This window comes from Manis pentadactyla, chromosome 5 (genome assembly GCF_030020395.1).
Source record: "Manis pentadactyla isolate mManPen7 chromosome 5, mManPen7.hap1, whole genome shotgun sequence".
NCBI classification, from domain to species: domain Eukaryota; kingdom Metazoa; phylum Chordata; class Mammalia; order Pholidota; family Manidae; genus Manis; species Manis pentadactyla.
This window is the reverse complement of record NC_080023.1, coordinates 142796454-142808446: the sequence shown is the minus strand read 5'-3', so window position 1 is coordinate 142808446 and position 11993 is coordinate 142796454. Positions and strand designations below refer to the sequence as shown.

Sequence of the window (11993 nt, the reverse complement as noted above, 5' to 3'; positions counted from 1 at the left end):
AAATAGAGGCAAGGCCTAAAATACTGCTCTAACCTCTTGCTACTCAGAGTCTGATCTGAAGATTAGCCACATCATCTAGAAATGCAGATCTCAGGTCCCATCCCAGACCTGCTGAATCAAAATTTTCACTTCAACAAGATCCCTGAGGATTTGTGTGCACGTTACAGAGTAAGAGCTCCTGTAACATCCTGGTGTCACTCAGCATCACCACATCTTAAAGACTCCTGAACAGTGAAGAGTCACCTAACTTTTCCCGGGGACCTGTCTTTCCTTTCCAGTCTGGCAGGGAAACTTGGTGTAGGCTATTTTTCTTGGCTACCTCACAGGCAGCCGGGCTCAGCTGCTTAGCACCTTGTTTCAGGGCTCAGATAAAATTGCAGCTAAGCAGTTTGGCTGGAGAGTTGTCAGGGGACCCTCGGCCGCCTCCCTCTAAGGATGTCTAGCTGGTAAAGTTTAGAGCAACCCCCCCACCCCCTTAGCCCTGCCTGAAAAGGCCAGGATGTGCCAGAGGATTGAATTTTTTCATTTATCACTGCCTCTGACCGTCAGAGCCTGGGCTATTGTTTGCGCACATATTCCCCCTCCATGCCCTACCCTGCTGGGGCAGCCAGTCTCGCTCCTTCCTTCTGGCCAGCCGGACCTGCTCAGGCGGCTGAGCATGCCCAGTTCGTCTGCGAGCGTGGCCCCAGTCCCCAATGCGCAGGTGCCACGTCTCCGGGTTTTGGTGGCCGCCGGCCCGGGCGGAGGAGGTGGAGTGGCCGGGGGAGGAGGCAGCTCTCCCGGGAATCCTGAGCCGCGCGTTGCGAGGGTCCACACAAAGAGTGATCCTTCGCTGAGTGCCATCAGGGTCTTTGTACCAGGGTGGCTCCGACCGGCCTGGGGGCCGTTGTAGGGCAGGGGCGAGCCGCGAAGTGGCTGAAGCAGCGCCTTAGCATTTCAGGGACCAAAGTCGGGGGGGTTTGAGATTGAGATTGCACTTGGGGGAAGACTTTTTGGAACCACTTAGTCGCTCTGTGGCTCAGTTTAAGCTTCGAGAAAAAAAAAGTAAATATTCTTACGTGTTTTGGAAGATTGTTTTAAGGATTACATGAATAAAAGGCGTTTACAACAGTGCCTGAAGCAATGTAAGCGCTTCTGTTTTATTAAAATAAAAACAAACACTCCCTCAACCCCGCCAGCGGCGTTTGGGTACCAGCCCTGAACCGCTCCACTCTTCACCCCCACGCCAGCCCCCTGGCCCTCGGCGGGCTGGCGATCTCCCTTCCAAGGAGGGTGCCACTCCCCCCCTTCCCCCGAAGGTCCGGCGCCACCCGGTGCACCCTCCGACCCCGGGCACGCGGCACGTGCCGCGGCGCTGGGACTGTGGTGGGCGGTGGGGAGACCCCCGAGGGGCGCGCGGCGGAGCTGCTTCCCCGGACGCAACTCCCGCTCCCCAGCGCTGCCCTCCACCCAGTCGGGCCGCCCGCCCCCGGCTGCCAGGCTGCACCCCCGGTTCGCTCGGCGACCCCTCCCCGCCCGGCCGCCTCGCGGCAGCTGGACGGCCGGCCCGGCCCCTGCCCACCCCCAGCCCAGCCCGGGCGCGCCGCACTGGGCATGCTCCGTAGCCTGGGCAGGTTGGGGCTGCGAGGCGACAGCTCGGGCTCTGGAGCCGGGAGGCGAGAACGGGGAGGGAGGCTCGGGGGCTGGGGAGGAGGGAGCGGCCGGCCACGGAGGGGCGGCGGGGCCCAGAGCCCGGGACACACAGAACCTTGCGGGTGAGCGGACGGGCGGAGCGGGCCGGCGCGGTCGCCGAGGAGCGCCAGTGGAGACCCCCCACCCTGCGCAGAGGTGAGGACCGCGCGCCGGAGGGGCGGGGAGGCGGGGAGGCGGGGGGCAGAGGGAGGGCGGGACCGGGTGCGCTGGGAGGGGGCTTGGCGGCCGGCTCTTTATGGGGGTTGGGGGCTGGTGACGCCGGGAGCAGTAAGTGAGCTGCACTGCAAACAAGATCTCACACACACACGCGCGCACACACGCGCGCGCACACTTTGGGTCTCCAGGCGGCGGCTTGTGGCCGCATCCCCGGTTGCTGCTCCAGGCAAAGTGACAGGTAGGAGAGATCATTTCGGGTCCCGCCAGAGGATGCTCCCGCCCGCCCGGGCCCATGGGGTTTGTTTGCTCCCGGCGGGTGAGTCCCGGACGCGCGCGCGCGCACCCGGATGCTCAGCCGGGGAGCCGGTGCAGGTGCGGGGTGCCAGGCTCACAGCGCGCGCGGGAGCTCGGGGTCCCCGCCGCCACCGGTCGCCCCTGTAATCATTGCCTGCTGGGTTTTCTGACTATCCATACGTTCACCGCTTCTGGCTCGAAATAACTCGGTTCGACGTGTGTATGATTTTGGTTGGAAATAGCACCTTGCAACGCATGTAAATGTGTATGCATGTGGATCTTCTCACCTTTTCTGGGGATGTAATAGATATGACTGACCATTTCCACTTAACACTGACAGGCCAGCACTCATTGGGGAGCAGTGTTCCGGTCTCCTAAAAACATATAAATGATAGAGACTAAAGGTTGTCTTATTTTCACAATTTTAAACTTGCCTTTTCCATAACTGATTAGACTCTGTATACTACAATACTTCTGACTGTAGACTTTGTATGTAGTACTGTATATTAAAATTAGGAAAATATGGAATTCTCTAATTTCCAACTGTGTCTAAATACTTTTTCTAGAATCATAAAGCTATCACAAAGCTAATATTTTTCTAGAGAAAAATTATATTTTCATAAATATGCTTGTATATAAGAGATGACCCTCTACCCCTCTTTTTTTTTTTTTTTTTAACTCTTGGAGTGATTCTAGCTATTGTTCTACCGATTGTTTTTGAAATTTAATTCTGGCCAAAACATTCACGGAAGGTCCCCATTTTTTTTAAACCATAAATATGATCCACGGTGGTCTATATGTAGTTATGTGTGTAAGAACATATCTGTTTACTAATTCTGTGTGGTTGTCATTCATATAATGTCATTCATACATAGGCAGCTTTATAACATCTAAAGTAGAATTGAGTTTCCCCTTTAAATAGAAATCAGATTCGTAAAGTAAACATAACCAGAAAGAGCAACTGGTGACTTTAACTGGGCAGTCTACAAGGAGGTTAAGAAAGTGTTTTAGTAAACTGTGTTTCTTAGAGAAGAAAAATTGTGTGTGTGTATGTACAATTTTAACGTGAGTTTTTTCAAAAGTCTTGGCTTCAAAAATATGTGGTTGAACTGGGAATCTCATGTTATCTACTCTTCAAACTTAAGTGGCCTAAGTTATAGAATCATGCATAAGAAGAAAAATCTAGCCGGCTAGGGGCATGTGGTTTAATCTTCCATTATCATGTTATGTAATCTAGAATGCTGTGGTTTTGATAGGACAGTCTTGCATATTTTTCAGCTGCTGATTTAATCTGTTATGTCATCTTTCTTGTGAATTTTAATAAATGATTGCCATTTAGGGAGAACACCTGTTTTTGTACAAATTCACTTCTTATGTGGAATAGCATTTTTTAATTGGCATTTTTGTTTTTATGAGACTTTTTGCTGTCCTAACTGGTAATCCTTTGAGTGTAACATCATAACAGCTAAAGGTCCTGTAGTAGATTACTGATGACATGTCTCTCCATCTGTGTTATTACTCAACCATCCGAACTTAGTTTTTATTTAGCTTTGATGATATCATTACCCAGCTCTGAATTAATCACTGGTGAGATACTATTCTACAAGTAACTGTCAAAACAGAATTTCTAAGACTCCATTTAGATCACTGGATACACATTTACATCTGTTGGAATAATGTTACCTTTATTTTACAAATGTACACCCACTCAGAAGAGCTTTGTTCTAAAATACTCTTTTCTAAGTTTCATATTTGAGTGCCTGAAGGTGTGAGTGATGTTAAAGTACTTACATGTTCTGGAATTTGAGATGTTGTGTTTTCTGCTTTGTGAGACAGTGAAATATGGAAGTTTAAAAAATGGTAAGTGTTACTACAATGCTTTGGTGAAGTGGATTTTTAAATTTGTGTCACCTCTTTGAAATATTTTATTTTCAGCTAAGACATAGCCAGTGCCTACAGCCCTGCCATTTTGACTTTCCCAAGAATATATCCAGCCATCTTTAGATTAATGTCTTCTGCTCACTGTGGCAACGCAGGACAGTTGTATTTGGCAATCAAAATGATCATGATGTTTTCCTAGGGAATTACTAAATCCATTTTGGAGTTTGATTTACTGAGAATTGAAATGATTGTTTGTCTCACCCACCCTCCCAGTTAAAATTGAGTGAAATTGAGCTTCCATGCTACTGTATTGTTTTCCATGCATTGATCACATTGGCATGCTAATTTGTGAGAGAATGTGATAGAAGTGAAGTCGGCTTCTGGATTTTGTGTTGCATTTTCATTTGCAAACTTCCACAAGTAGCCAGCAAATTCAACTATCAGAATTATTAATAGCTGTTGTGGATTCTTTAAAAAAAAAATACATTAGTAATTAGCTACTGAGTTTGATTTTTAAAATTTTTAAATCTTATGTTGAGAATAAATTTTATCTTTCTGGATCCCAGCACTTAAGTAACATAGTCATGGGAAAGAAAGATTATGTATCTCTCATTTTCTCCATAAATGAATCCCTGCCTTTCCTAGTGAACTCAAATTTTGGGGGGGATGGGGGAGAAGCAAAATATTCTTTGAAGCCTAAAATTATTTAGCAGATTGACTAAATTACTGTCATCTGGGACCACTTGTCAAGTAAGGATAAAAAGCATGTTTATTAGCCCTGACAACCCAGGTTTTTAATAAAGTGGCTATCGCAGTAATTCCTGTAAAACTAAGAACTTCTGTGTTTGATGTACAGAATGAGGTCAAGGACTAATGGAGGCACTTTAATGATCACACGTGGTTATTTCATGTCCAGACTGAAGTTTACTTGCTGTTTACCTCACAGTGTGAACTTGTAGGACATGTAGTGCTTGTCAAAACAACTTACTTACCTAGGGAGGAATAAATACAGCTTTTTATTGCTGATGGTCAGCAGCAGCCGCGACTTTTGGAGGTTTTGCTATTGGTGTTTATATGTTAACTATGTTTGCGAGTAATTCTCAGTACTGTTCATTCTGCATTTTTCTATTTCCCTGCAATACTCAGCAAATGTAATACCCTTGTGTATGTCTTTCTTCTATTCCTTAGTATTTGTTTTTCTTTTGAATAGTTTTTCTTTTGATAAATCCTGTCCTTTCAAGTGGAAGTACTAACTCAAGGTATAATATTGATCTCGTTATACCTTGGAATGAGTGATATTAAAGGTTTTGCACATTTGGAGGCTGTGATTCTTTAGCTAATCAAATATAAAAATGGATTTCTTCACCCCCAGTGGCAGTTGAGCTGGGTGATAATGTTTTACTGAGTAGATGAATGAGAGAAGTTTGCATTGTCCTATCGGAATTAAGCCTGCTTTCAAAAAATCACCCCAGAGTCACTTTTATTCTCAAGGCCAGTTTCACTCAATTCAACCACCATTCCCAAATCCCACTTTCTAAAAGGTTGGCTGGAAGATCCTGCCTTTAGATGCTTTTCATACACTGAAGGTGTAATCCAAGTTCATAGAAGAGATGAAAGCAGTAAGGTCCTACCTTCCACATCTCAGTGAGGAGATCCTTATGTTCAAGAGGATGAATAACTAGCAGAATTTTTATTTTCTCTGCATGAACTCCACCTGCTTTTTCTCTCCTTTTCTTTGTGGAATCAAAATAGTCGAAAGGGCTATAAATCAGAAGAGTGTTTTTTTCTGAACACCTCTTTCACCTACCACCTATAAAACCTTCAATGAGAAGGTCACACACCATGTGGTGGCAATAGAGTGTCATCCTATCCCCTTGACCGGGCGTCTCCTTCCCAGCTCTTCTCCCTGATCCTTTGCTGCTGAGGCTGGGAAATTCCACCTCTAGTTACCTAGCCATCTTTTGGCCAGGCAAACCATTGCTTTCAAATACACTGTCCTTCTTAAAGAATTCTTTTCCTTCTGAACAATTAAAGGATGCTTTTGGCTCCCTGTCATGAATGAAGTGGCCATTTCTTTAGGTCAGGAGAAGTAAAGTAACTTGAAATATAAGCAACTCACACAGAGAGATCACAGAGCCTTAGATTTATACTTGAAATCTTGCTGTCCCCCATCCCTGCCCCAGAATAGAAGTTCTTCACCTCAAGTCCACTCTGTAATGGTTAATGGGTGGATTTGGTAGGTCCACTAATATAGCTGGCAAATGAATTACATCTTTATTTTCACTGACTTCCAAATGACAGGTATTAGAGTCACTGATGATTTTGGCATTTAGTGGGTTGGAAAGGAAGCACATGAATTACTGTGTGTGTCCAGTTAAAAAAAATATTTTGATAAGTCTGTTTCAATATAATTGGTTTCCTTTGCACTCGATTTTATGCATTTAAAAATATGTTGACAAGGGAGTATAACAGTCCTCCGATTGAAGTGGAGCCTGAGACCCACTCAAGGTAAAGGACAACTGCTCTGGAAACACCTGCTCTCAGAGGCCATGGGGCAGGGGAGTGGGGTTTACTCCGTGGTTTTACCTCCAGCAATGTGGTGTGGAGTTGCTGAGACCTTCCGGTGTTGGCATTAGGCACACTCGAGTTTGAATCCTGACTGGGTCACGTATTAACTGTGTGACCCTGGACATCAGTCTGAGCCTCAGTTGCCCTATCTGTACAATGAAGAGAATAACCGTATGGAGTCCTTAATGTGAATGATCCCGGGCTTTGTGTTACTTCTGCTGTTATTAAACTGCTGTCAATCCTTCTACTAATGCTACTAGAGTAATTACTCACTCTCTCATTCTCCCCCCAACAGCGGCAAAGGCCATTGACCTCTGCATACAAAGAGGGCTGTCGATTCCTATGAAACCTGTGATAAGGGACACTTGCTCTGCCCCCCAGCAAGTACAGAAAGTTCCAGTTATCTTTTAGGGCCCCTGTGAAGTGCCAGACCTTCCTCTGGACTTAACCTCCCCCTGTGACTGCAGTTGGACAGAGGGACCTAACATGAACTCAGCCATAACTGTCTCACAATTCTGTGACTGTGGGGTTTGGAAACATAACTCAGTGAGCCAGATTCTATCCCCAGGGCTTCTGTGTCTCCCAGCAAGACTTTTCGAAAAGACCTTATTAAGCCATGTAGGCCTGGAAGGAGAGAGCCATCCGCTAGAATAATTTGGGGATCTCTGATTGGCTTGGTGGCTCCTGTTTTCCCACGGGCATCAGTGGGAGCACTGAGTTTCTGCTGCACATGGTAATAGCAGCAGCGGTAACAAAATGACAGACATTGTTGGGCATATAAAATGTGCCACCTCAGTTAATCCTCCCAGCACTTGTTTTTGGAGGTTACTAATGGTATCTCCAGTTTATATTAGGGGAAACTGAGGCTTAAAGAGGTGAAATTACTTCAGGGAGTTCGAATTAGAAATGGGATTCAAACCCTGATAGATGGACACCAGACCTCCAACTTCTAACTGCTGTGCTGTGTTCCCTGCCACTAAGGTACATGCTGCTGAAAGGTGTGTCACATAAAACATTTTGTGACCATTATTTTAAGCAGCTGGGCTGAGATATGACAGAGAAACTTCTGGCAACCCTGCTGTGAATATGAAATTGAGATAGGAAGTTGAGGGTAAAGCCACATGTCCTCATCTAATTCTAGGTGCTTTTGTTTCTGTGCTTGCCTGGGCTAGCAGTTGAGAGAGGGAGGTTGCTCAATGTTACTCTGGGGTAGCATAAAAAGGAATTTTAGTTTTCTGGAGGGCCAGCTTTTTCCTAGTGGGTTCCTCATGGTTTCAGTCAGGATGTGGCACACTCTGATTCTTCTGAAGGCTGGGTAAGCAATGTGTAGCAGCCCAGATGTCCAAGAGCTTAGTGTGTGTGTGTGTGTGTGTGTGTGTGTGTGTGTGTGTGTGTGTGTGTGTGTGTGTGTGTGTGTGTGGCATCAGAGAGCTCTTCTGTGCCCCATAGCGAGTGGGGAGACAAGAGTGTGCATTGGCGAGCTCGGCCAGGCCCCTTCCTTGGGAGCAGCTGCCATGCCTTATGATAAGATTTCTACCAGGTGGACATAGGGCTCAGAGTTGTCAGAGCCTCTACAGTTTTTAAGAAAAGCATGAAATCCAGATTTAAGTGCAAGATCTCATTTGAAAAATGTTTATAAATAATTAAAATAAAAACAAATGGATCAGCTCATAGGGTGGCCAAACAAAACGTGTTTGTGGAACGAATTTGGCCCGTGAGCTTTCATTTTGAGCCTTTCGTCAAGCTTGGAAATTTGGCATACTAGGAAATGGAGGGACTCTAATGTCATCTTGAAGTGAGCATTTTTTAATTCATGCATTTTTTTTCTGTTAAGTTTTCTTACAGAGGTTGTTATGGCCATTTATTTCCAGTGTACACAGATTTTAAATTCTGCATTTCTTCCTGTTCTCTCCTCTCCCTCATGTTTCTAAGATGCGAGCAAATATGCAGAGTGGAGGGAGGCAAGGCATGGTTTTTCCTTTTATTTCATGGTGCTCCTTTAAGAAAAAGAGCACTGAAGTGTGGAGAAATAGGTGACTTCATTTATGGGGACATGGAGGTTCTTTTGTCTGTGTCACTGATTTGAACTCTAACAAGTCCCAAGATATCCCCACTACTCTGTGGGAGTTGCTGTATCTGTCCTGGGCATACAGACTGTGGATCTGTTTCTGCAGGTCGGTTTTCAAGGAGCAATCTACTTAACAGCCCTCCTCCTTTTGGTTCTTAAGGAACAGATCACATGGGATCAAATGAAAGCCAGGCCTCTTTGAAATGGGATGCGCTCACTGTCCAGATCTGCCAAGCCCCCTCTAGAATTTCTATCATTTTTGTTTTCATTGGTTTTTAAAATTATGTATGTGATATATTAATATGTTCCAGTTGAACTGATGATGCAGAAATACAGAAGCAAAATGTAAAATACTCTTACCCACCTACACCCATTCCCAGATATAACCATTGGCAACAGCTTAGAGTGCTTTTTTCTTCTTTCTCTATGCATTTGCATATAGATGTATATATACATGCCTTTTTCTTATTACATAAACTGGATCATACTGTGTATATTTTTCTGTGACTTAGCTTTGTCCACTATAAGCTATGTCATGGAGATCTTTCTGTGTCAGTATACTAGTTATCTTGTTTTTCTAATGTTACATAAGCTTTAGTACTGTGGATAATACCATATTTTATTTAACCGTTGTCTTTTCACAGTTGCTAACCAAAAGATTGAAGATCTTTTTAAAAGGTCTTCAGGCACACATGTGAGAATTTTTGTAACTAAATTCCTAGAAATAGAACTACTTGGTCAAAAGGGTAGGCACAGTTTTACAGCACAGCCAAATTGCCTTTTAAAAAGTTCCCCATAGAATTTCTATCTCCTAGAACCTCAAATTGCCAACATATCCTCTAATTGAAGCATGTCCCACATTGTTATATCGGTTTATTAATTTTTACTAATTTAATAATCAGTCAGATTTCAGGTATATACTAGAAAATGACGTTAGAAATAATCTATGTCCTTAAAACTTAGTCAAGAAGACTGCCAGCTAGGAGGCTAACTTAAAAACTCTCTAGGAATGGGGAAAAAGAAAAGTTCTACAGTAAAGAGGTATTTTGTAGAATCACAGTTGAAAATCTGTATTCTGCTCAGTGTGGGTGGCTGTGAAACTCTAGACCTTTCACATCAGGGACATGGCATAAGCATTCTTGAGTATCTGGTCAGAGAAGTGAGGTACTGAACAGCCAACAGAGATTGATATTGATTTGGGAAAATCAATTTCATTGCTAAGAATTCTGCCCAAATGTATTTATAGCTTTAGACTTAGAAATATTTGATTAATAATCTTGTTTACCTTCTCCTTAAAGAATTAGAAAGTTCAGAGATAATGCTATTTCATTGAGTTTTATTACTTAAAAGCTATCTGGAGTTAATTTCCAGGATATTTAGAAGTAATATGTAGACTAAGGGCTGTAGCAATTAAAAACTACACTGAAATTTCATTTAGAGAGATATTGGGGAAATACAGAAATCCAGATAGCTGATTCCCACCTTTTTTTCATAAGTGGCAACTTTGATGACTATAGTTGTTATCAATAACATGAAGTGAATTGTTAGATAATTTTTAGATTTTGTGAAACCCCTTAAAAGACTTGGAATCATCCTAATGTATCGCTATATCAGGGTTACTAAATATTGATGTGAATGAAGAGCAGGAAGATGAAATGTTGTTTCTGTTTTCAAAGATGGGTTTGGTTCTTTCATCTGTTTCTCCAGATACCCATTTTTAGGGAAAGTTCTGGTGATGTTGGCAATGACATTCAGATTCTTGATTGTATGCCTTCTGCATGTTTATTTTTACAGCACCCTGTGAATTGTAGAAATATGGTGGGATTCAGTCATATTTCCTTGGCATCAAAACCTTGCATATGCAAGAAAGTGTGTACTAGGCTTTGCTCATGGAAATATTATAGTGTTTTACAGTTTACAGATGATGCCCTGGATAATATGTATGAAAGCCACAATGGAAGGCCCTGCCTGGTCACTCTTTAACCCTGTGTTATTCAGAACCTGCCGGGGAATAGATGGCATGTCTGAACTGAGTCCTTGGAGGAGGGCTTACTAAAGGGACCTTGACGAAGGTATGGGCAGGTGTAGGGAACACCACCAGGGTGAGGGCTGAAGAGGGATTTAGCAATGAGGGGTGCTATTGCTACTTCGAGTGAAGGGGCAAGAAAGGCTGTGTCCTCTTGGAGAGGGACGCAATCAACCTGTAATGTGCCTACACGGAGGCAGCAGGGGAATAAATATGCCTTCTTGTTCCCCAAACTCTGGCTGGTGCTCTCCATTAGCTGAACCCAGACAGAAGTCAGAGAGTGAGGGAGAGGAGGCAGGAATGGAGAAGGACGGCGAGTGGGTCTGGAGGTAAGTAGCAGGCTCTGTCCACCTGTTATTCTAGAGCAGCAATGTGCAATCAGGCCAGGGTGGAAGCCTAAGAGTTTGTGGTGGGTCTAAGAGTAACCTATCTTTAAAATATTTTTTAGTTCATTTGGAATGGGTAGTGTTTCTTGGGAAATGCACAGAATTGGAAAGTTTACATATTTTTCTGAAGAATCGTAAGTAGACAGGAGAGACAAAAGGGACTCATAAAGTCTGTCAATATGGAGTTTGATATCTAATATATAATTCCTTTGCTTTTAATGTTTTATGAAAATATTTTATTTAAAATGTAAGGTACCTGGGGGAAGAGACTAGGAGGAAATTACGGTTATTAACAGTAATTTTCCTTCAAAGAAGTCAATTTAACGGAATCATTAACATTACTGAGTAGAAATGAACAAGCTCTATTTTCCCATTTGTTCAGCAAGGCAGTCAGACTCAGATTCCAGACTCATTTATTCTCTCGTTTTCTTGGTTCTGTTGTTTGAATAGGTGAAGACTGCTCTGTTCGGTTTGTGTACTTGTCCTGAGTGAACCAGCAATGAAACTTGTCAGAATCATAAAATCATATGGCTGGAAGAAATATCAGAGTTCATCTCTTCTTATCTCTAAATTTTATGGTGTAAAAAACTAAGACACTGGTTATTAGCAACAGCTGCTGCGTGTATTCCACGATTGGTGACTCTGGGAAAGTCACATCACTTCTCCAACCTGAAGGAATTGCACTAGATCAGTTCCTTTTTACTATTACTCATAGGGACTCCTGAAGCCTCTGATTGCAGGGGCTTGTCCATTCTATACTGTTTGCATATGTTAGAGGAAGAGCTTCATGAACATCTTGTCTACCACCCAGCACTTAAAATGGTATTCTTTGGAAGTCTCTGCAATGCTCTGGACTCCTCACACTCAACATACTCTATACACAGTTGTCTGCTGGAGATCTAAGCATGGAAATACTATGGGT

At 43.7% G+C, this 11993-nt stretch overlaps 1 protein-coding gene across 8 annotated transcripts in view; it reads left to right on the top strand.

The window, feature by feature from the left end:
• Positions 1-1611: 1611 nt before the first annotated feature.
• The window catches only part of PLCB4 (phospholipase C beta 4), a 402883-nt gene continuing 392501 nt past the window's right edge, over positions 1612-11993 (top strand). For 2 of the 8 annotated variants that reach the window (XM_057502744.1, XM_057502741.1), the window contains exon 1: positions 1612-1827. The gene's annotated coding sequence lies outside the window, so the exon portion shown is untranslated. Of the gene's footprint in view, positions 1828-1994; positions 2087-11993 lie in introns of those variants that run through there. The other 6 variants (XM_036880089.2, XM_036880087.2, XM_036880086.2 and 3 more) reach the window with 6 other exon arrangements.